The 22,180-nt window shown below is 40.4% G+C and overlaps 1 protein-coding gene across 1 annotated transcript in view; it reads left to right on the plus strand.

The window, feature by feature from the left end:
- DGAT1 (diacylglycerol O-acyltransferase 1) overlaps positions 1-22,180 on the plus strand; it is a gene marked incomplete in the record, with an annotated part of 1,335,127 nt that overhangs the window by 543,243 nt on the left and 769,704 nt on the right.

Genomic DNA, 22,180 nt, shown 5'->3' on the forward strand with positions numbered 1-22,180 from the left:
CGTGAAATTAGAAATCTTTATCAAGAATCTGTGTGTAAGACTTTTGAAGAGAATATTCACTAAAACTATGACTGTGCGATATCCTTCTATTCATATGCTACAGTATTTCATCACTTAAGGGAGTCTGCCTCCGGCTGACCCATACATCCGATCAGAATCCAAAACCTTTATGGTACTGCAAGGTATGTGCTACGCCGCAACACATTACGCGTACGTTGGTCGGGTATAAAGCAGACGTCAGCATGCACCTACCTTAGAACTTTTTTGCCACCTGTCCAAATAGCCTGCTCTAGACATTAGCTCCCCAGAACTGCTGTGTTCGAGTGTTCGAATTTTCAGATAATTCCCTGTTGGGCTGCTTTCTTATTAAAAGTTTTGCTGCTGCTTGTTTGTTGCGTTTGTCAGCTAGGAAGGTTGTGTCAAGTGTGGAATGCATATTCCACATAGACGCCCACGACCTTTACCACTTTTGTTTAGGCCCAAGCCACGACCACATAGTGTCCTATTTGTAAATCCTTTGTCCCCAAGACCCTCAGAAGTTTACTAGCGTTTGTTAAACTATATTAAGAAAATCATCGACCTAAGCGACTAGAACGTGAAATGGATATGACATTGGACCATTTGGATGAGCCTGTATTGAAGAAGGCGAAAAAATCTCGGCCTGAACCTTCAGCTGCACTCTCTCTTCCGGTTGTTGCTCCTGAGGCTGGTGTAGGGCCGGAGACTGTGCTGGAGGTAGTGGATGTTCCTTCAGCAGGTACCACAGTGGAGGCCCCAAAGGAGTCCGCTAGCACGTCCGCAAGCAAGGGCAGGCACCCAATCAGGGCAACAAGGGGGAGCCCAGGCAAGTTATATCTGAGGGCCCTCATGGCATCATGATGCATGAAGATGTACTTTCAGATATCTTTTAATGTAGGCCGATGTCTGGTCTGTCCACATTCCATCACATGGAAATAAAAAGGCAAAGACTAAGCACGTGTTTCATGCTACCCCTCAGCAGGCCCCCTCACTGGAAAGTCTTTTCTGAAAGTCTCCTCAATGCCTTTATGGCCCTTCACCAACCCCCATCCTCTTCCAGTTCCTCCTCAGCCCTTTCCTCCTTCCACATCCTTTTAAAAGGACAACTGTGGACACTTCTTCAGAGGTGGATGATTCTTTTGGAGAGGAGTCACTAGCCTAATCCACTCAGTTGGCTTCTCCCTTCGGGTATGCCTCCCCAGAGGAGGAATCTAATGGTGCAGATTCCCCTGGGGAGGACATATTCTTTGGAGAGACTATTCTTAAGATGAAAGAATTTAAGTGGGACTGCTCCCAGGTTTCAGATATTCAGAAGCAGTATTATGACCTTTTGCAGATGGACTCCCCTTCTCCTTCTGCTATCCCTCCAGTCCTGCCTGCCTTTCTGGATGTTTTTTTGGCTGCCTCCAAATGTCCAGAGACTCGGCCTCCTTGCCCGCCAGTGTCCTGACAGGTTCTGTAAAGTTCATGAGGATTCAGAGTTCCTGTTCAAGGCTCCTGCTGCTGATCCAGCTACCATCTGTCTCCATGAATAAGGCTTTAAAACTTCTACCATCCACTTCCTTGGAAATTAAGGTCATGGAAAGGTTGAGCAAGATGGTCTACACTTAGTTTACTGTACGGCAGGCCAAGGTAGCAAATCAGACCCACATGACAAAGTACTCCCTGGCCCTTCTGTCAGATGCAGGGATAACATTGGTAGACATTTCAGATTCTCGAGCAAAATCAAAATTAGCAGCTTTCCTTAATTGTACTGCGAAAGTGACTAGGCATGCCATCAAGTGCAGTTATGATGCTGTTGATGTCTCTGCTAAGGCAGCTGCTTCTGGGTCTGTTCTGAGAAGATGCTCTTAGCTTAGGCTGCAGCTTCTGTCTGAAGATTTCAAGGCTAAATTGCTGGATGCACCTCTGGATAACAAAGCCTTGTTTGGGAGTTCAGCAGTGGAGCTCTTCAAGTCTCTTCAGAAGAAAGGAAAGGAGCTACAAGAGCTTAAGCATATTTTCGTTTTCCCTGTTCCACGGTTCCAAAGAAATTATCTAGTAAAAACAGCTTTTATTAGGAAACCTTCTCTAGATCAGTGTTTATGTGCTGATTGATTTCAACAATTGACTAAGTTCTGGTGTCATTCTAAGGGGATCCAGTATCTGTCTGCCTGGGATGACATGACTGACAGACATTGATGCTTTTCCATAGATGGACTACATCTGTCACCCTGGGCTTCCGGATACTGGCCAAGGCTCTTGACACCCCTATAGTTCCTTTTTTAGGCGGTGTTCCAAAGACCAAATTACCACTGTAACAGCTACAAACAAATGCAATCTGAGAGTCATGTTGCTCAATGCTAGAAGTCTAAATCTCAAAATGCACTCGCTTGAAGCACTCCTTAAAATGGAGAACATCGACATTTGTGCTGTAACACAGACCTGGTTCAAGGCAACAGAAAGCACCCCTGCACTACTAGACTGTAACTCATTCCACACCTTTCCTCTCCAGAACTTGGACCGAAGCTCCAAAGGTGGTGGTGTTACCATACTCATAAAGGATGTGCACACCTCCAGACTGGTAGCCCAACATAATGCATCAGAGATGCTTCGGGTGCAGCTAACATTGGGTAAGACAACGATTCAGGTCGTATCCTGTTATAGGTCCCCAACCATGTCCCAAGACACTCACTCCACGTTCCTCGAAAGATGAAAATAGCAAACGCTATTTCATCGAACCTAAAATATCTAAACCACATAATATCGAACGTTCAGAACAGCAAATTTATTCCTTGGGGAAAAAATTTGCTATTCCGAAACGCACACACACAACACAAGCACACTTAAAAAAAACATCAATACACACACATACACTTATAATCTTACAACTAACCCTACACTAAACTATACATACACTGCTATCTATCCACTTATTAACTCTAACCCTGAGGTCCGTCAGTATCGCACACTCACCTAACCCGCGCTCTAACCCTAATTCACTTAACCCGCCCCTAAACCTAATTCACCTAACCCGCGCCCTAACCCTAACTCACCTAACCCGCACCCTAATCCTAACAACCACACAATCACACACTTAGCTGAACCTGACCCGTAAATCTCCCATCACAGCGCTGAAAATAGTGAAGCCACAGAACCGGCCAACTGAATTCTTTCCCTAGGAAAGAATTAGGTGTTCTGTGGCGCTGCTATTTTTAGCATTCAATTAAAATGGGTCGATATTAGAACATTCGAAGTTTTAAAACTTTGATGTTCTGATATAGACCCATTCCTAAGCACCCTGGAGAATATCAGGGTCCAGCCTAACACACTCATACTGGGCGACTTCAACTACCCCTCCATTAACTGGGAAAACTACTTGTGTACCAATGCACTTGCCCAAAGTTTCCTGGAATTCATTAATTCCACTGCCCTGGACCAGCTCGTTCTGGTGTTTGCCTTACAAACACAAGGTGCAGGGTTTGAGTTTCACAAGGGATAATTGGCTAGGCTTAAAATGGCTCATAGGAGTAGTTAGTTTAGTATTAATCTATGAACTTATGAACCCGTACTAGAGGTAGCAACATCCTTGACCTGGTCATTACCAACATGGGCGACCATTACTCTACACCAATAGTCACCTCCTCCCTGGTTAGATCCGACCATAAACTAATCACCTTGGAAATCCCCATGCCCCCCTTCTGCAAAGGTAACCACCATGAAAAACTTCTCCAAAGCTAACTTTGGGCTCCTAAGAACAGAGGTGCCTAACTTCACGGCACCCATGTAAATGGAGAATAGTTGCACGACTGCTGAATCATACACTAGTGCACTGTACGAGCATGTACACAAATGCATGGATCTCGCCATATCCAGTAGAACCAAGACGCTCTCCTCCCAAAAAAAAAAAAAAAAAAAAAAAAAAAAAAAAGAAGCCAATCTGGTGGTCCCCTGCCATAAACAAACTACAACAGGAGGAGGAAACTGATGCAGAATAAAGTGAAGTCCCAAGACTGGAAAAACTCCCTTATCAGCCTCAACAAAAAGTTGAGATCCCTCATCAAATCCTCTAAAGCTAGCTATAAAAACAGAATTGCAGCAGATAGTAAAGACAACCAAAAGGCCTTCTATAGTTATGTAAAGAACCTCCACGGCAATACCCAGATTTGTTCTGAGCTACTGCACAATGGTACCTGCTATACCAAGCCAACAGATATTGCCAAGATACTGACAGACAGATTCAGTGCCAACTCCCCCCCCCCCCCAAAGGACCAGACACCCAGTATTACTGCTGCATAAGTTAAAACAGCACTGTCCAAAGCCAAGAATACAACTTCTATGGGACCTGACAATATCCCTGGCTATGTTCTACATGAACTACAGAGTGAACTGGCACCTCACCTGTGTGCCCTGTTCATTCACAGCCTCACCTCAGGCTTTGTCCCTACCGAATGGCGCACTGCTATAGTCGTCCCTCTCCACAAAGGAGGAGCAACTACAGACCCTGGGAACTATCGCCCCATTAGCCTGACAAGTCTGATTTGCAAAGCTATGGAACTCATCATCATGGACCTAATAAACAAGGATATAGGGAATCTCCAAACTCAGGATCCCACACAGTTTGGTTTTGTGAAGGGTAGATCATGCCTGCTCAACTTGGTCGACTTCTTTGAGTAAGTCACCTGAGCTGTGGATGAAGGCAAGGTGGTTCATACAGCCTACCTTGATCTGGCCAAGACCTTTGATACCATTCCCCACCCAGGAATCACAGAAAAACTCACTAAGCTAGACATCAACCCCTATATCACTAGGTGGGTTGCAGACTGGCTCACAGATAGAACCCACAGTGTGAAAGTGGCCGAATCCAAGTCAGACTGCTGACCAGTCACAAGTGGAGTCCCACAGAGATTAGTCCTGGGTCCTCTACTGTTTGGCATCTACTTTTTAGATGTCCAGTCCAACACGAAGGGACTCTGGCTGACGAAGTTCACAGACAATTGCAAGTTGGGAGCCATTATTAACTCCCCAAGTGATGTTGACATTCTGCAGAAAGGCCTCACTGAGACCAACGACTGGTGTCAGAAGCATGACCTTGAGCTCAATGCCAAAAAGTGTCGTCATCCCCTTTGGGAGAGACCCAGTTCCCATGAAATACCACATCGATGGTAGTCCACTGAACACAGAAGGCATTGTAAGAGATCTGGGAACATAGATTGATGGCATCCTCTCTTTTGATCACCACACTGCCACTGTGATCAGAAAGTCCTTCTATGTGGCACATCTCATTACTAAGGGTTTTGCGTCCAGGAAGAAAGAGGTCATTGTCTCCCTCTACTCTTCCCCCATTAGGCCAGTCATGGAGTAGAATGCCCCATTTGGCATGTACCTCACTAGACACCTGCAACAGCTGGAGAGGTTGCAAAAGTACCTCACAAAGAGGATCCTAGGCCTTAAACCCTTGCGGTATATGGGCAGACTCAAAAAAACTCAACTATTCTCTGTATCATATCGCCTACTTAAAGGCAATCTCTGCTTGACTTATATAAAGCCATGTCTGACCCAGCTCTGTTAGAAATGCTACATCTAAAGAAATCCCAATACCTCTGCACCACACTCTCCAGAGACCTCAGCCTCATTACCACAGTCAACAGAACATGCTGGAGGGACACGCTCATAACCCAGAGACTGCCCATGCTATGGAATAGACTTCCCACACATGTCAAGCAAAGCACCTCACTGGCCCTCTTCAAGAGAAATCTTGATGAGTGGATGGGAAATGGAAAATTTACCCCAGGGATCACTCCAGTGGCTCTACTCGACAGAAGTGCTGGAAACTAAGGTGGGTGGCACATTGCCAGGGTAATCCTATGGGCTAGGCTTGTAAAGGCTCCAGAGCCATTAGCCTAGTACACACCTCTGAACACCTATGAACCTGTCTTTAAGGAGCATATCAGGGACTAAGAGTGCACATATAAATGCCAGGCACATGCTATTCCCAGTGGTATTTTGAGATTGCAGCCAGCGAGTGAGCATGTATCATTGCAGTAGTTAGGTTGTATATAAGTTACTTAAGTTAAAGTCAGTACACTTCTATTGTGATGTTTGTATGTAATAAAACTGCTTGAACAGAATCCACAAAGACTCTTCTATTGTGTCCAAAGTAGGAGAGTAACATGGTGTCAGAATCTGGATCGCAGAGAATAATATTTGGAGCCATGAGGTGCAGAGATGACAGTGAAGGTAAGCTAAGAAACGAGCATGAAGAAGAGCCAGAAAGAAACAAAGGTAATGAGAATTCACACAAACGGCTTAGTTTATAAAAAAGATAAAACGGAGCATTACAAGAGCACAAACCGCATTATTAAACAAGTGGGAGGCACAAAAGGTTTATTAACAAAGGGAAATGTTTAAAATAAAGATGTTTAACAAAATGATAATCAGAAAAGTAAAATGAGCATGTTTAAGACAAAACGGGCATGTTTAGAGTAATATGAGCACAAGAGAAGTACAATGGGCATGAAAAGAGATTAAACGAGGAAAATTAATACAATAAGGGCAAAAAGGGCACATTAAGCATAAATAAAGTGAAGCAACTGCATGTGTTTTGGCAAAGTGCTGTGTTTTGGCATAACTACAACTTTGTATTGTATCACGTTCATAACTAATGTTATTAGAATATCTCAGTGTGTAAAAGTTCTTGCAGTGTGTGCTTATTGCTGTGTGTGTATTCTGAAGAGTTTGTGTGCGAAGTGCAGCTATTTTGTGAAGTACAGTCGAAGTACAGTCGAAGTATAGTCATTTTGAAAAGTTTCTTGTGATGGGCGTCTGTTTGCAAAGTGCCGCCATTAGAGTGCGTTTCTTGCACTGTAAAGAATTACCTACCAAGGTACCGCCATTTGGGGGAATTTTCAGTGTGCTGTGTACAGTTTATTCGCAAAGTGCAATTACTTCGAAATGCTATTGACTCTGAGCGTCTCTTGCCCAGTTCATTTGCATCGTGTAGTTATTTGAAATGTTTCTTGAAATTATGATAAATTACTATTACAAGACAGTAATTTCACGAGTATTACAGCCCCTAGAGACTTATTTTGCAAAGTTCAGGTATACAGAAGATTTTTATGCTATTGGGCAAAGTTACAAATACTGGCATAAATTTCTGGCATATGGAGGAGTGGTTACTACCTAGAAGCTGTAGTTTTATTGGCCTTTTTGGGTCAATTCTAAACTCCTTGATCTATCTCTCTTAAAACCCTACAACTCTCTTTGTGCGGTTTTGCGCACTGAGCAGCGTCGGGCAGCGCCGCCTAAACAGGTTTAAACTATTTCAGGCTCCACAAAGTCTGCTCTTCACTTTTTCCCTTAGAACTGTTCAAACTCTCAAAGTAATCACTCTATTCTCTTTCTAAAGCCCTGCACTTGCTCAGCTCTTATAAGGAAACACTAACTGACTAAAGCACTACACTCTCCTTGACTTCTCATAAGTATTAGGCTCCCGATTGGTCCTTCCTGATCAACTGAAAAATCAGTTCCCTTCCCTAATCTGATCAGTAAAAAACCAGTTCCCTATACTAATCTGGTATGTCCAAGGGTCAGTTTCAAGGTTACTCTCCAGTCCAGCTGGTGAATCTGGGAATTTTGAGGCAATGTTACAATTGCCTTATGTACACAGACAACCCTCTCCTCCTTCCAACAAACTCTAATACATGTGAAAGGTGCAGTTACAGAGCCAAACTGGAGGCAGAGCTCTCTCATCCCAAGACTGGCACAGTCAGTCAGGAGGAAAAGGTAACCACACCCACACCACAAATCCAGTCTCACACAGACCTATTGCATCTGCATACCCAACGCATAAACACACAAAAACATACTCGGAGGTTCTAAATAAAAATCTGCCTAAACAACAAACACCTCCTAAGCAGATATCCAAGCAACAGCCACCCCTCAACAATACCCACGAATCACATATCTCACAAAATCAGTGAGCCTCACAGTCACAGCCCTTAAGGCCAAACAACACACCAAATACACTCGTTATAGGGGACTCTATTGTCAGACACACTGATGTCCCACTCACCATATGGAACAAGGAGAAGGTCACTGTAAGCTGCCTGTTGGGTGCCAGGATCCGCCACATAACGCAAGCACTCAGGTCGCTCCAAAGCAAGTACAAGTATGACTCTGTCATTGTCCATGCTGGTGTGAATGACCTGAAATGTACCTCCCTGGACTACATGAAAAGAGACATAGAGGAGCTCTCTGACCATGTAGCCCAGGCTGGTATGACCCTGACCCTGAGTAGCATCTTCCCCTCACCAAGAATGATGCCACAGTATAAAGACAAAATGATCAGTTTCAACAATTGGCTAAAGTATTGGTGTCATTCAAAGGGGATCCAGTGTCTGTCAGCCTGGGATGACATGCTTGACAAGCCACGTTGCTACGCTAGGGACGGCTTGCACCTGTCACCCTTAGGCTTTCGTATACTGGCCAAGGCTCTTGCCACCCCCATAGTGCCTTTTTTAGGCAAGGCTCAAAGGACAAACCCATCTCCATAGACGACCCAGGGATAAAAAAACTAAAGGTAATGCTACTCAATGCCAGAAGTCTAAACCTCAAGATGCACGCACTCGAGGCTCTCCTCAGTATGGAGAAAATCGAAGTCTGTGCAGTAACAGAAACCTGGTTCAAGGCTCCTGAGAGCACCCCAGCACTACCAGGTTATAACTCATACCATGCGTTTCGGCCCCAAAACTCAGACCGAAGCACAAAAGGAGGGGGAGTATCTATATTCATCAAAAATACCTACACCTCCAGGTTAGTCGCACTGCATAAAGCATCGGAAACCATCCATGTGCAACTAACAGCGGGAAAAACTGCCTTTCAGTTTGTAGCCTGCTACCGAACAACCTCCCTATTACAGGAACCCCACTTGGCATTCCTGAGAACACTGGAGAATATGAAGGTCTCCCCAAACGCTGTTATTGGGTGACTTCAACTACCCAAGCATTGACTGGGAAAACTACTCAAGCCCAAACACCCTCGTCCAACGGTTCCTTGAATTTATAAACTCTAACGCAATGGAACAACTGGTCACCACTCCCACAAGAGGGAACAACATATTGGACCTGGTCATCATCAACATGGGGACTCTATGTTCCACACCAGAGGTAAAACCCCTCATTGGTAAGATCAGACCATAAACAAATTTCCCTGGACATCCATATCCCGTCCTCACCCCCAGCCAAGGAAATCACTGTAAAGAATTTCTCAAAAGCCAACTTTGCACTTCTCAAGACTGAGGTGGAATCCTTCAAAGCCCCTGGGCCAGATTATAATACAGTCCAATCTGCAGTATCCTTTACAAATGCATTCTATGAGCACCTGCAGGAATGCATGGATTGTACTATCCCAAATAAAACCAAGACTCACTCCTCCAAAAACAGGAGACTGGTCTGGTGGACCCCGGCTATAAATAAGCTATACAGCAGAAGGAGGAAGCTACTACATGACAGAGCAAAATCCCAAAAAGGGAAGGCATCTCTGATCAGTATTAGCAAGAAACTTCGATCCCTCATAAAATCATCAAAGGCCAGCTTCGAAAGAAAAATTGCCCTAGACACTAAAGATAATCACAAGGCCATCTTTAGTTATGTCAGGAACATGGGCGGAAACTCCCAGATATGCTCTGAATTGTTGCATAACGGTACAAAATATACCGAACCTACAGACATAGCCAGACAGATTCAGTGCAAACTCACCCCCCCCCCTCAAAAGGAGCAAGTGCTTATCCCAACTGAATGTAACCTCCCTGACATCACAGATGCACAGGTGAAAGCTGCCCTCTCCAATGCAAAAAAACACAGCATCTATGGGACCGGATGGTGTCCCAGGTTGTGTCTTACACGAGCTCCAAGAAGAACTGAACCCTCACATTAAGTCACTGTTCAAACTTAGCCTTACTACAGGATATGTACCCAAAGAATTGCGTACAGCTACAGTGGTCCCACTCCACAAAGGTGGTGCCATAACGGACCCCTAGAAACTATCGCCCCATAAGCCTGACTAGTCTGGTCTGTAAAGCTATGGAGCGTATTATCATAGAACTCATAAACAAAGACATTGGGAGCCTCCAGACACTGGACCCTACCCAATTCAGCTTTAAGGGCAGATCTTGCCTCTTAAACCTAGTTGATTTCTTTGAAACAGTTACCAAAGCCATAGATGAGGGCAAGGTAGTCCACACAGCCTGCCTGGACCTCACAAAAGCCTTCGGCACAATACCCCACTCGGGCATCATAAATAAGCTTACCAGCTTAAATATCAACCCTTATATCACAAGATGGGTTACAAACTGGCTCAGAGATGGAACCCACATGGTCAGAATCACAGGTGCCATGTCCGAATCCAAACCAGTTACAAGTGGCATCCCACAGGGCTCAGTTCTGGGACCTCTCTTGTTCGGTATATACTTCTCTGAGGTTCAGGCTAACACGGGGGGATTATGGCTGACAAAGTTCGCAGATGACTGCAAACTGGGGTCCATAATCGAATCTCCAGCTGACACAAGCATCCTCCAAAAGGGTCTCACAGAGACGGATGTTTGGTGCCAGAGCCACGGCCTCAAGCTAAATGCTAAAAAATGCATAGCCATCCCCTTTGGGAAAAACAAGGTGCCCACAAATTACCACATAGATGGTAATCCATTAAGTACGGAAGAAGTAATTAGAGATTTGGGGACCAACGTAGATAGTAATCTCTACTTTGATAATCACGTTGCCAAAGTGGTTAGAAAGACCTTCTATATAGCCCACCTTATCATGAAAGGGTTCGCATGTAGATCGAGAGGTCATTGTACCCCTCTACTCGTCACTCATCAGGCCCATAATTGAATACAATGCCACTTTTGGGATGTACCTTACCCGACACCTGCAGCAACTGGAGAGACCCCAAAAGTACCTCACCAAGAGGATCATGGGCTACAAACAGATGTCCTATGCAGCTCGACTAAAGAAACTCCAGCTCTACTCAGTTGCTTACTGCCTACTCAGAGGCAATCTATGCCTGACGTACAAAGCCATGTCAAACCCAGAATTAATGGACATGCTTCACCTCAAAAAATCCAAGTCCCTTAGCGCTACACGCTCCAGGGACCTAAACCTCAGCACAAAAATAAATAGGACAAGCTGGAGGGACAGATTCATTTCCCAGAGGCTCCCCTCACTCTGGAATAGAATACCAATTCATGTTAGACTTAGCCCCTCGCTGAAATCTGGACGCGTGGATGGGAAATCGCAAATTCACCCCTGGGAGCTCTTCTGTGTCCCTGCTAGGCAGAGGCACAGTAAACTAATCTTAAAAGGGTACTTTCTGTGACCTACTTTACAGAGACATAGTAGGCTAATCTAATAGGGAGGCGGAAGCCAAATACACTCTGGCTAGGCTTATAAATGCCCTAGGGCAGATAGCCTAGTATCTACCTATGAACCTATGTATTATGTGTATGCATTTGTGCTTATTTTCAAAACCCCTCACTGGTATGTGTTAATATGGCAGATGGATTTCGAAAGCCCTTACCACTTATATTTGATATATTGCAGAGAACTGGAGAATATTTGAGCAAGAGTCGGATATTTTTATACAAGCAGCTTATTCAGATAAAGATGCATGCACCAGGGCATTCATTTTGCTAATCCTAGCTGGGTCAGAGGGCATAGAAAGAGAGCATTAATTTGTGTATGCACCAGCAGTATATAAGGGAGAACGTGAAAATCTTCATATTGTTGTGCAGGTTGATTCAAGGGAAGACCCTGAGTGTTTGAAGCGCAGGTTGAGAAATGTGTAACCCCCAGACAAATATTACATTCGAGAGGCATTTGTTTTACAAGAGAGATCAGAAACTAGGGGAACCTTTTGCAGCTTATGTAACTGACCTGAGAAACTAAGCCAGAATGTCAGTTTGGTGACTTAAAAGATGAGTTATTAAAGGACAGACTCGTGTGTGGTATTAATAGTGCTGCTGTGAGAATGATTTTGCTGTGTGACAGTAATTTAACATTGAGTAAATCCATTGAGATTTGTCAAATCCATAAAGTGACAAAAAAACACACAAATATACTTAAAGTAACAACATTGTTTCAGCAGGCTCCAGAGCAAATCTAGATAGTATGCAACACATGGCAAACAGAAGTGGACCTAAGCACATGGCAGCCATAACCCCCCTGCTGTCTCACCAAAGAAATTACTTAGTTTTCCAGCAAGTTTTAAGCTTAGTTCAGTTAAAGGAGCATGATGTTCTTCGTGTTTCACTGTTGCAGTCATCACTTTTGGGGTTATCCTGTCAGGGATAGCCCTCAGTCGGCCCGAATGCCAGAGTCTTAGTATTTCTGTGTTGGTTGCTGTCGCCCCAGGACTGACATCAGGTCATCAGAGGTATAAAAACAGGCAGCCAATGCCATTACACAAGTCTTTCTTGCTAAGGAGCCCAATGCAGAAGCAGTTCACACAAGTGCCGGTCGGCTGCTACCTGAGATTAGTTTCTGAAGTGAAGTCTTCTAAAGCTAAGTACCCCACTGGGGATCCTTTTTTTTTGCTCTAACCGATGTTAGAAAAAATTAACAATTGTCTTGCCTGTGGAAAGCAAATACCACACCGAGACTTTCATTCTTACTGCGCCACCTGCTTAGGCCCAGACCACGACATCCCCCGCTGTTGCTTTTGTGCTTTGTTTAATGCCAGAACTGTGTTGTCTGGCCCTTATTGTAGCCATATCTTTTCTCTCTGTCCTCCGATTCTGGTATGGCTTCGATAAGCCTTCTGACTACCTGTGACGGCCGTGCCCTTGCCCAGCAATCAAGGAGTCTCATTCCTCACCACTAGCACCAGGGAGGTTGTCTCCGACATACAGTAAAGAACAGTTTCCCTTAAGTGTACACAGAGATCACAGTCAGTCTGGGGCTGGTTGCTCCCTTGTTCACCAGGTCCCCAATAAGACTCCCCATTGGCACAGCTATAGGGTCCAGGTCTCAGCCTAGCTGGGCAAGCTAAAACCTCCAGTACTCTCTTTGTCCAACCAGTGCTTCATGTCCCTGCCCAAATAGCTGAGACAAGACACACACACTTTGCGATAAGTATTTATACAACTTCACAGACACTCCTGGGAAAGGCTGACAGATTCTCCAGTTGTGCCCCTTTACCCAGACTGTACGGTAGTAATTACTGCCACCACCAGCTTAATATAATTATCAGCTACTAAAAGGCCCTTAAAAGGGTGTCCAGTTATTACTGTGCAATATTATTATCCAATTGGTAATATGACTATTCAGTCTAAGGCTTATTAGAATGGCCTATTATGATATCCTCTATAAATATGCAATGTACTCTAGAGCTTATCTCTACACAAACCAGCCACAGGTAGAAGGTTTTAAAAATATTTAATAATAAATAATTAAAACGCAACACAAAACTACTACACCACAGAGATATCTAAGAGTTCAGAGATCACACAGAAACTTAAAACAATATCGTAGGAAAGACCTGATTTCAAAGAAAAATACTTAGTCTAACTTTCTTCTAAGTTTAACTAGTCCTAAGAGAAATCACAGTGCTATTGTCTTACTTACATACATAAAGAACAAGCAGTGCTGGGTTAGATGTCCAAGATCAAAATGCTCCAATTCTCTTGTGAGAAAACAGTATTTAAACATTACTAACAAACATGTCTGCTGGGTACCTCCCAAATTACATCATGTTGACACTTAGGTTTTCCCAGGGAAACAAACTGCATTATTTAGCAATATAACACCTGCTCATAAACTTACAACAATACAAGACATTTTACATGTATACTCTAACAGAAACCAGAGCAATAAAGCACATTCCACATCTTAATTCTGGTCATAATCTTTAGCCTTAAAACAATCGGCATGAAACCTTCATCCTGTCTCACTGGAGCCGAATCCTAACATGAAAGGGTCAGGACATGCTTCACTGGGCCAGTACAGTGCAATGTTGTCACATAATTTGCAGTTCCACATTTCACAGTATTATTTTACACTCAAGAAACATGCCTGTGTTTTACATTTATTTACAAATGCCAGAATTATATATCAAATTCTATTTGACTAGGCTGGCAGCCTTCACCCATCTCTCCCCAATCATCACACTACCGATCTTCTGAAAAAAACGTAAGGATAAAGACCGAGACAGACCACACAGATCCAAAACTGCTGACGATGCTGCCGTTAAGCTAGTCGTCAGTCTTCCGGTCCTCTGTGAGCTTTTGCAGCCCCTGACTACCGCATCTGTGGATTCGCAGGCCGCTACAGAGACCCTTTCGGAGTCTGGTATGTTGCAAGACTTTTCTTTGACTAAGGATCCTGCGGATGTATCTACCTTGGATGGGTCCGGAGCCGCTGAGCAGGCACTGGCTTCCGAGAAAGTACTTTGCAGTACCGGTGCTCAACTCAGACAGGCATATATGCTGATCGCTAAACAAGCTAGCAGCTCTAAGCTTCAGAAACCCTCTGAATGACCGCATTCTGCTCAGAAATTTCTTGAAAGTTGCTCCAAACCCAATTACAATTGCCTTACACCAGCGGCCAAGAGAAAACAGAAGGAAAACGGAAGAAAAGGGAAAAAAGAACAGTTTCCAAGAGGCTGTACACCATGAATTAGCTCTACCGTCTCAAGAATCCGAACATAACGGCTATTATACGGTAATAACCCTGTTCATTTACATAGCAGCGATACCTTCAGCTGACAGTTTAGAAAGTTACTTTTATAAGTCTACAAACAACCCAATTTAAAACTATCTAAAAATCAATCACTAAAAAAAAAAAAAAAAAAACTAAAAAGATTGCTAGCTAGAATGTACTTGTGAGTGAAAAGAAAGAGACCTGATACACTAGAAGTAATACCAGTGGCTTTGGCATGAAAACAAGAAAATCCAGTTGCTCAAAATGCCATTGCCTTAAGCTGTTCATTGATATGACATGCAAACCAAACAAATTAATACTTTCACATACCCTGTTTGTTTTATTACATGCAAATTAATAGATGATACTTATTATAGTGATATTGTCTTGAACAGTGGATCTTTGAGAACCAGATCAGCATTTTATTATGCCAAATAAGACTAATGGTGAAAGGTAAATGAGCAGATGGCTATGACCTTTCAGTTATTTTAATATACACATCTCAGCATCCAGTCCTACAGCTTTCAACTGTTATTCAGTTGGTTATAGTATAGATATTAATGATGGGCAGCTGAATTTTTCAGTTGTGGCATTCTTATTTCTCCTCAATTTTTGTTCTGTTTTTAACACAAAGAAGGGCTATTTGGATATATTGCTTTCTCAACGTTATAGATCAGTCCATTAAATTTAAAGATTATGTAGGTTATTTAATGTTTTGGGTCTAGTTTGCACATTTGTCAGAGGTATTGCAGACATCTACAGTATCTAGCCTCCATTAAAGAGGGGAGCCTTTTCACTTATCTAACTATGTTGAGTTATTACCATCTTGAAGTCTGCTATAGTTTTTATTCAGGTCCCCTATATTCCATCACACAGTTAACTGTTTTTTGCCTTTCTCTTGCTCTGATTCCATATGTTTTGGTGTCAAGAGGAGCAAAACAGGTTACTTACTGATCTGGTGTAAAACTTGTGCAGAAAATGTGAAATGTACAGCCTGGAGGAAATGGGGTTTTACTTCCTCCAGTTTAATATACTCCATTAATTTTTCCAATACAGACATAAAAACAATAAAAACAAATCACTAATAACAAAAAGATAACACACTTGTAATGATTATAATTACATTCTTCCTTAATTTCTTCATCCCTGACTTCTTTTCAGTTGCAAAGAACACCATGCACCTCCTCTCAAGCCTCTTAGCAGTGGAGATAGCTTCTATGATGATGGCCTTTATGCATATTTTAGCAACCTTTGGGTGAGCTGACAACCAAGAGGGCTGGAGTTACTCCAGATGTTCTTGAATTTTGGCAGAGCATCCCACAGAGGAGATCCTCTGTGGTTATATTGACATATCTATTACTTTCCTTACTTTATGAAAATCTATATGGAAAAGGTTATTGGTAAGAACAGAAATAATTTCTAAGACACCATATTGTAGAATTAATACATATCTACAATTGATAGTACTGTGTTCTACAATCATTGCATGGTTTTCTTGCACAGTGATCATAATTATATTCCAATGTAACACCTTTTGTAATGTAGTGACATGTTGAAATAAGTTAAAAATGTTTATATAAAATGATGCTCCTTGCTACTTTGTGCAGTCAATATTTGTGCCTCAGTATGATGCGATTTCTCTAAAGTTTCTTGATGTAGTACAACAGTTGCAGAAATTTTTATGACAATTGTTCTGATTTGTCAAAAGTTGTCAAACTCTTAAGCAAAATGCTAAAATCTTTATTAGGTTAACAAGGAAACTATACTATTGGACGGTAGTAGTAATATATACAAATATAGAGCAAAGACTTGCTATGATACATCCTCCTTTTAAAAGATTTGTCTTTATTTGATATGATGTATACTTTTTGTTAAAAGTGATATGCAGATGCCATATGTGACGTCATTTATTGTACAAATGTTTTAAAAACCTTGAGTGTTTATACCATCTCTATGGATTGCAAGTTTTTTCATAATCATCCATATGTTTTGTAGCTACTCTCCTGATTTGCATGACTACTTCCCTTTCCCTTCCATATACAAGGAACCCATGGAAAGGTAAGATTTCCAAAATTTTGAATAAATATCATTAGTGAAGGAATATATTATAACCTATTAGCCTTACCAGATTCATACTAATTGGGGAATTTTAAACACTTAGACTACCATTTGTCCCATAGTTGAAGGAAAGTTTGTAGAATTATAAATCTCAGTTAAGTTAAAAGAACTATGAACTCTTGCATTAAGGGATCATAGGCTGGAACCCCAACTAGCACTACATGTTTACAACTATATATCCATGTTATTTAAACATCAAGGAAAACTAAAATTTAAAATTTAAGTTTACTTCAAAAAGTAGAGCAGATTGTGAAGTCTAACTGCTGTGCTAAGTGTCTGAAGGATCTTAGAGCAACAGTAGAATTTTGTATAATAGTTTTTGCAAATAGGGTTTTATCACCTCTTTGAGATAACAGTAGGACGTGGACATGCATGGGGGGGTGGTCTGAAGGGGGTGGGTTTTCCCGTATTCGCAATAGTAATATATGTAATATGCCATAAAAATCTACAAAATACAAGCTGTTAACGTTATGAACAATCTTCTATAATGTATAATTTTCATCCTATACATTACATTAACAGCTATCCAAAGGCTAGAATAATGCTTTAATGGTATCACTAGAATCATGGAATGTAAAAGGCTTGCAAAATAACAAGAAAAAAAATCTAGTCTTGCATATAATCTATAAATCAAGTGCTGAGGTATCACTAATCCAAGAGACACATATGACTAAAATTCAATGGGAGAAGGATAGAAAAAAAATGGATAAAATTATTAATAGCCGCAGGAGTTGACACCGCATCTAAAGGAGTAGCAATAATTGTCCAAAATTATTTTGGTGGTACCATTATATCAAGTGACTTTGATCCTAATGGTAGTTGGTGCTACCTAATATGCACCCTCCCATTCATTAGCAAAAACATCTTAATATTAAATGTGTATGGCTCATGCATATCCCAAGTTACTTTCATATACGAAATTCATAACATTTTAGAGAAATACCCAAACCATCTCTGTGTATTAGGTGGAGACTGGAATATGAATATCAGACCTGAACTCAATAGAACAAACAAAGAAAATAATCTCCTGAACTAACAAAGCTTATAACTGAAGTAATGGATGACTTTAATTTATATGATCCCCTTGAAATGTTTAGAAATAATACTGGAATTAGTAAATTTATATTTTTCTCAGCACCCCACAAATCATGGTCTAGAATAGACTTCGTAATTTCAACACGTTTCTCAAAACATGCAAAAGATTACTATAATGATACTAGAATATAATCTGTCCACGCTAAAATTAATCTGATAATTAAAGAAACTAAATCAAACATAACTGACCAATCTGTATCAAACTGGACATTAAACCCAAACCTACTTAAAAACAGGGAACTCTTCCAGGAGATTCAGGAACTTCTTGACCAAACCAGTAATAACCGGGAAAAATCAAATATTCCATACAACGTACAATGGGCCACGGCTAAAGTAACAATTAGAGGAATATTAATCCAAAAAGCATCTATTCTAAAGAAACTAACCAAATCCAAATTGGTCAGTCTAGAACTCCAGTTAAAAAAATACAGAAATAGAACTGCTAACCAAACACACTACTGAGTTAGAAAAGCAGATGCTTTCACTACTAAAACAAATTCATGAATTCCAAATAAACCAATTCTCCCTCAATGAACTCAGGATCATAAACAAATATGTTGAGTGGGCACAAACCCCTTTTAAAATTCTGGCCAGAATAATTAACATTAAACCTTCCCCCTCCAGAATAAATCCAATTAAGCATAACAATAAGACATTCTTCACAGATAAGGAAGTCATTCAAGTTTTTGAAGAAATTTACCAAGAAGTTTATGGCCCTCAAAAACTCACCAAGGAGACAATATCTGATAATTTCCTTAATGAATTACAATTCCCACTAGTAAATAAAACTCAAGATAAATCTTCTTAAGGCACCAATAACCATTAAAGAGATACTTCTAGCCATCAGTAAACCAAAACCCGGAAAAGCCCCAGGACCTGATGGATACTCAGCTGAATTCTACAAATCCTTCAAGGAACAAATAGCTCCACTTTTACTTAAGGTATATAAATATATAATAAAATTTGGCATCACTGACCTACATATAAACAAATCTAAGACTATTCATATACATAAACCTAAGTCAAATTACCATAATCCTAATGACTATCACCCAATCATTTTAATTAACGTAGATATAAAAATGTTCTCATCAATTCTGGCGCACAGACTAAAACAAATGCTCCCTAACATAATATCACATGAACAGCTACGCAATAGACAAGTCTGGGAAAATACATTAACAGCTGAAACTATAATAAACATGACAGTAAATGGTAATTCTCCCAAATATGCGCTTTCTGTGGATGCACGGAATGCCTTCAGTAGAGTAAATCTAAACTTCCTTTACAAGGTCTTGAAACAATTCGCTCTCCGTGAAGAATTTATAGATATGGTCAGGGTGCTTTATGATAGCGCTACTACCGCATTATACATAAATATAAAGAAGTCAAACCCCATCCCAATAGTCAGTGGAACAAGACAGCGATGCCCACTATCTCCTTATGTTATCTTTTTAACCTCTACTTAGAGGCCCTCCTTTTGAAACTAAGCCAGAAAACTTTCAGTCACTCTATCTACGTTTCCAAAATCCAAGTTAAATAAACTGCATTTGCAGAAGATCTTAACATTTACTTTGGATTTCCCTCTATAGATGTAGTAAAGATTTTAAGTTCTATTGATAAGTTTTCTGCGGTCTCAAACTTTGGCATAAATCCAAATAAATCAAAAATATTCTCGTTAAACCCAAAAAGTCACAAATAATTTTTCTTTCCGTAAACAAAAATTAGATCAGATTATTCACTCAGATACCTGGGCGTTACATACACTCATCCTCACAGTGAAATAAAAAAGAAAAATCTAAATAAAGTTTGGTCAATGGTTACTAAAGATCTGGACAGATGGATAAACTTAAGCCTATCACTTCTTTCAAAGACCGCAATCATAAAAATGAACATCTTCCCTAAAATACTTTATCATCTTAATGCCACTAATCAGAACATTCCAAATAGCTTCTTCTCTAAAATAACAGCTTTAGTCAAATTTTTCTGGCACCCTAAGAATACTAGGATTAGTTATGCAAAATTAGCCTCACCCAAGGAGAAAGGTGGTCTGAAGCTTCCTGATTTTCAGACATACTATCCTATTAACGCCAGCCTTATTATAAGACTAGCCAAGTATGAAATGTCAGACTTATCATGGCACCCTCTTTGGATAAAAATCAATTACCAGCATCTCAAATCCTCAAATGTAAATCCAAAGGCTATTCCTTTCCTCAATAGCAAAACTCAAGAACTAAAAATTCACCCAACCTTAATTACTAATACGGCATGCTTTCAAAAACTTATAACTTTCTTAAATCTAAAAAACATACTAACTATGGCTCAACCAATACACTTAAACCCAAATATCAAACTCAACAATAATATGTTAAACTTGGATAATTATGCAATCATAAAGGAATGTACAGTATGGGATTTCTACCAAATAAAGGATCAATCACTGACTTCAGTAACAAACTCCCTAGCAGCAAATAAAAAATGCCGCATAATTATCAAACAAATTTTATACCTAGTAACTGATGACATCAAAAATTAGTGCAGACACAAAAGACCTTCAACTGTTTCAACAAATCATCTCTTCTTACATTGAAAACTAAAATGTCAGACATGTATAGAGTAATCACGCAAATTAAATACCATGATGTTATTCTTTATTCCAATTACTGGATGAATCAAAACAGTAACTGTTGAACAAAAATTAGTGGCAATTGATATAACTACAAAATTAACTCCCTTTAAAAAAAATTAATCTACACGCAACTAATGATTAACAACAACGCCTATCACACACTACCTTTTCTGACTAAAATAAATCCAAATATATCACCCCTTTGCCCTACATGTTCAAATTCAATAGCAGACACTTTGCACATCTTTTGGTCTTGCAAAAACATATACAAATTATGGTGCTCCTTAAGGGCAAAACTGGAGAAGTCACGTTATATGAAATCCACCCTCTCATGGGAAATGGCAATTTTAAAGTTTTCCCAATTCTTACGCATTTGAGTCTAAACGCGTTATTGTAACGACGTGTGCAATAAAGAAATAGCATATAGCACTAAACTGGTTAGATAGATCCAAAGTGTCTTGGGCAGAATTTAAATCTTTGGCTATCAAATACATTTTAGCAAAGAAAATAACAATCATAAGAAATTATCGTACTTCCAGAAATACTGGAAAAGACTTTAGAGGTTCTTAGCTAGATTCACACTAAGTTAGAGTATTTCTTTTTTTTTTTTTTTTTTTTAATCTCTTCTTAAAACATCAGTAAGTAATAATTTTCCTCATTATTTTAGTATAAAGCCTATACTAAACCCTTACTATAAGAAGATTGTGACGCACACATTAGTTGCCAAAATGCTTTCCACTTTATTGTTTTAGGTATTTACCATTATGGCATGACAAACTACCAGTGTTGTACTTCCTAGGACTGCTTATATAAGTGACAACCCAGTGTAAATATTTGTAAATAGTTGCCTGTTAGGCTCAACTATATGTTTTCGTTACTTTTTCTTAGAATAACAGTTGTTCATTGTCATACTATCATAGTTAATGATCAGTTGTTAAACAAGGTTTATGTAATGTAATGCACATTTAACTTTGTAAGGCATGATCAACCTTTATTTAAAATTTCAGTGATAATAATTATTTGTCATGCCACCTATACGCACTATGTATCTACAACTATATGTAATTAATCGGTTTAAACACCTTCAACTTGTGATGCGCTATTTCATTACAGTTAAAGTAATATGTGAAAAATTCTAATAAAAATCGTATTTGAAAAAAAAATGTCTCTCTACTAAAATGTAAACAGACAAATCCCCTAATTACTACTTCCTTTCTGCAAAAAATGTAAGGTTCCAAGTTTTTCTAAAGCAATATAAAGGGGAAGAAAACATGTTTTTGTCCCATTTTGGCTGATGACAAAAGTGGTACGATGAACAGTGATCACAAAACTATAACTGAGAATAAGAGGATCCATGGTTATATTGTGTAACATTGACACCTCTGAGTTAAATGCGGCCCTTAGAAACAATTGGATGTCAGACTTTGACTAGGATGTCAAAAGGTTATGACAAGACTAAGAGATGTCCAGGCTCATGTAATTGTGATTCCACAGGGTGGTCTATTTGGCCACCTGTGTTTCATGCTCAGCCTATGTAGGCAAGATCAATAGGAGGTTGAGAAGTAGAATTTACAAGCACATTTACAACATAGTCTGCCAGAATGACTAATGCTCTGTTTAGGCGTTCTTTAACGTGTAAATTTCAAAA

The sequence above is a fragment of the Protopterus annectens genome, chromosome 3.part1 (genome assembly GCF_019279795.1).
Source record: "Protopterus annectens isolate FY-2018-M chromosome 3.part1, PAN1.0, whole genome shotgun sequence".
NCBI classification, from domain to species: domain Eukaryota; kingdom Metazoa; phylum Chordata; order Ceratodontiformes; family Protopteridae; genus Protopterus; species Protopterus annectens.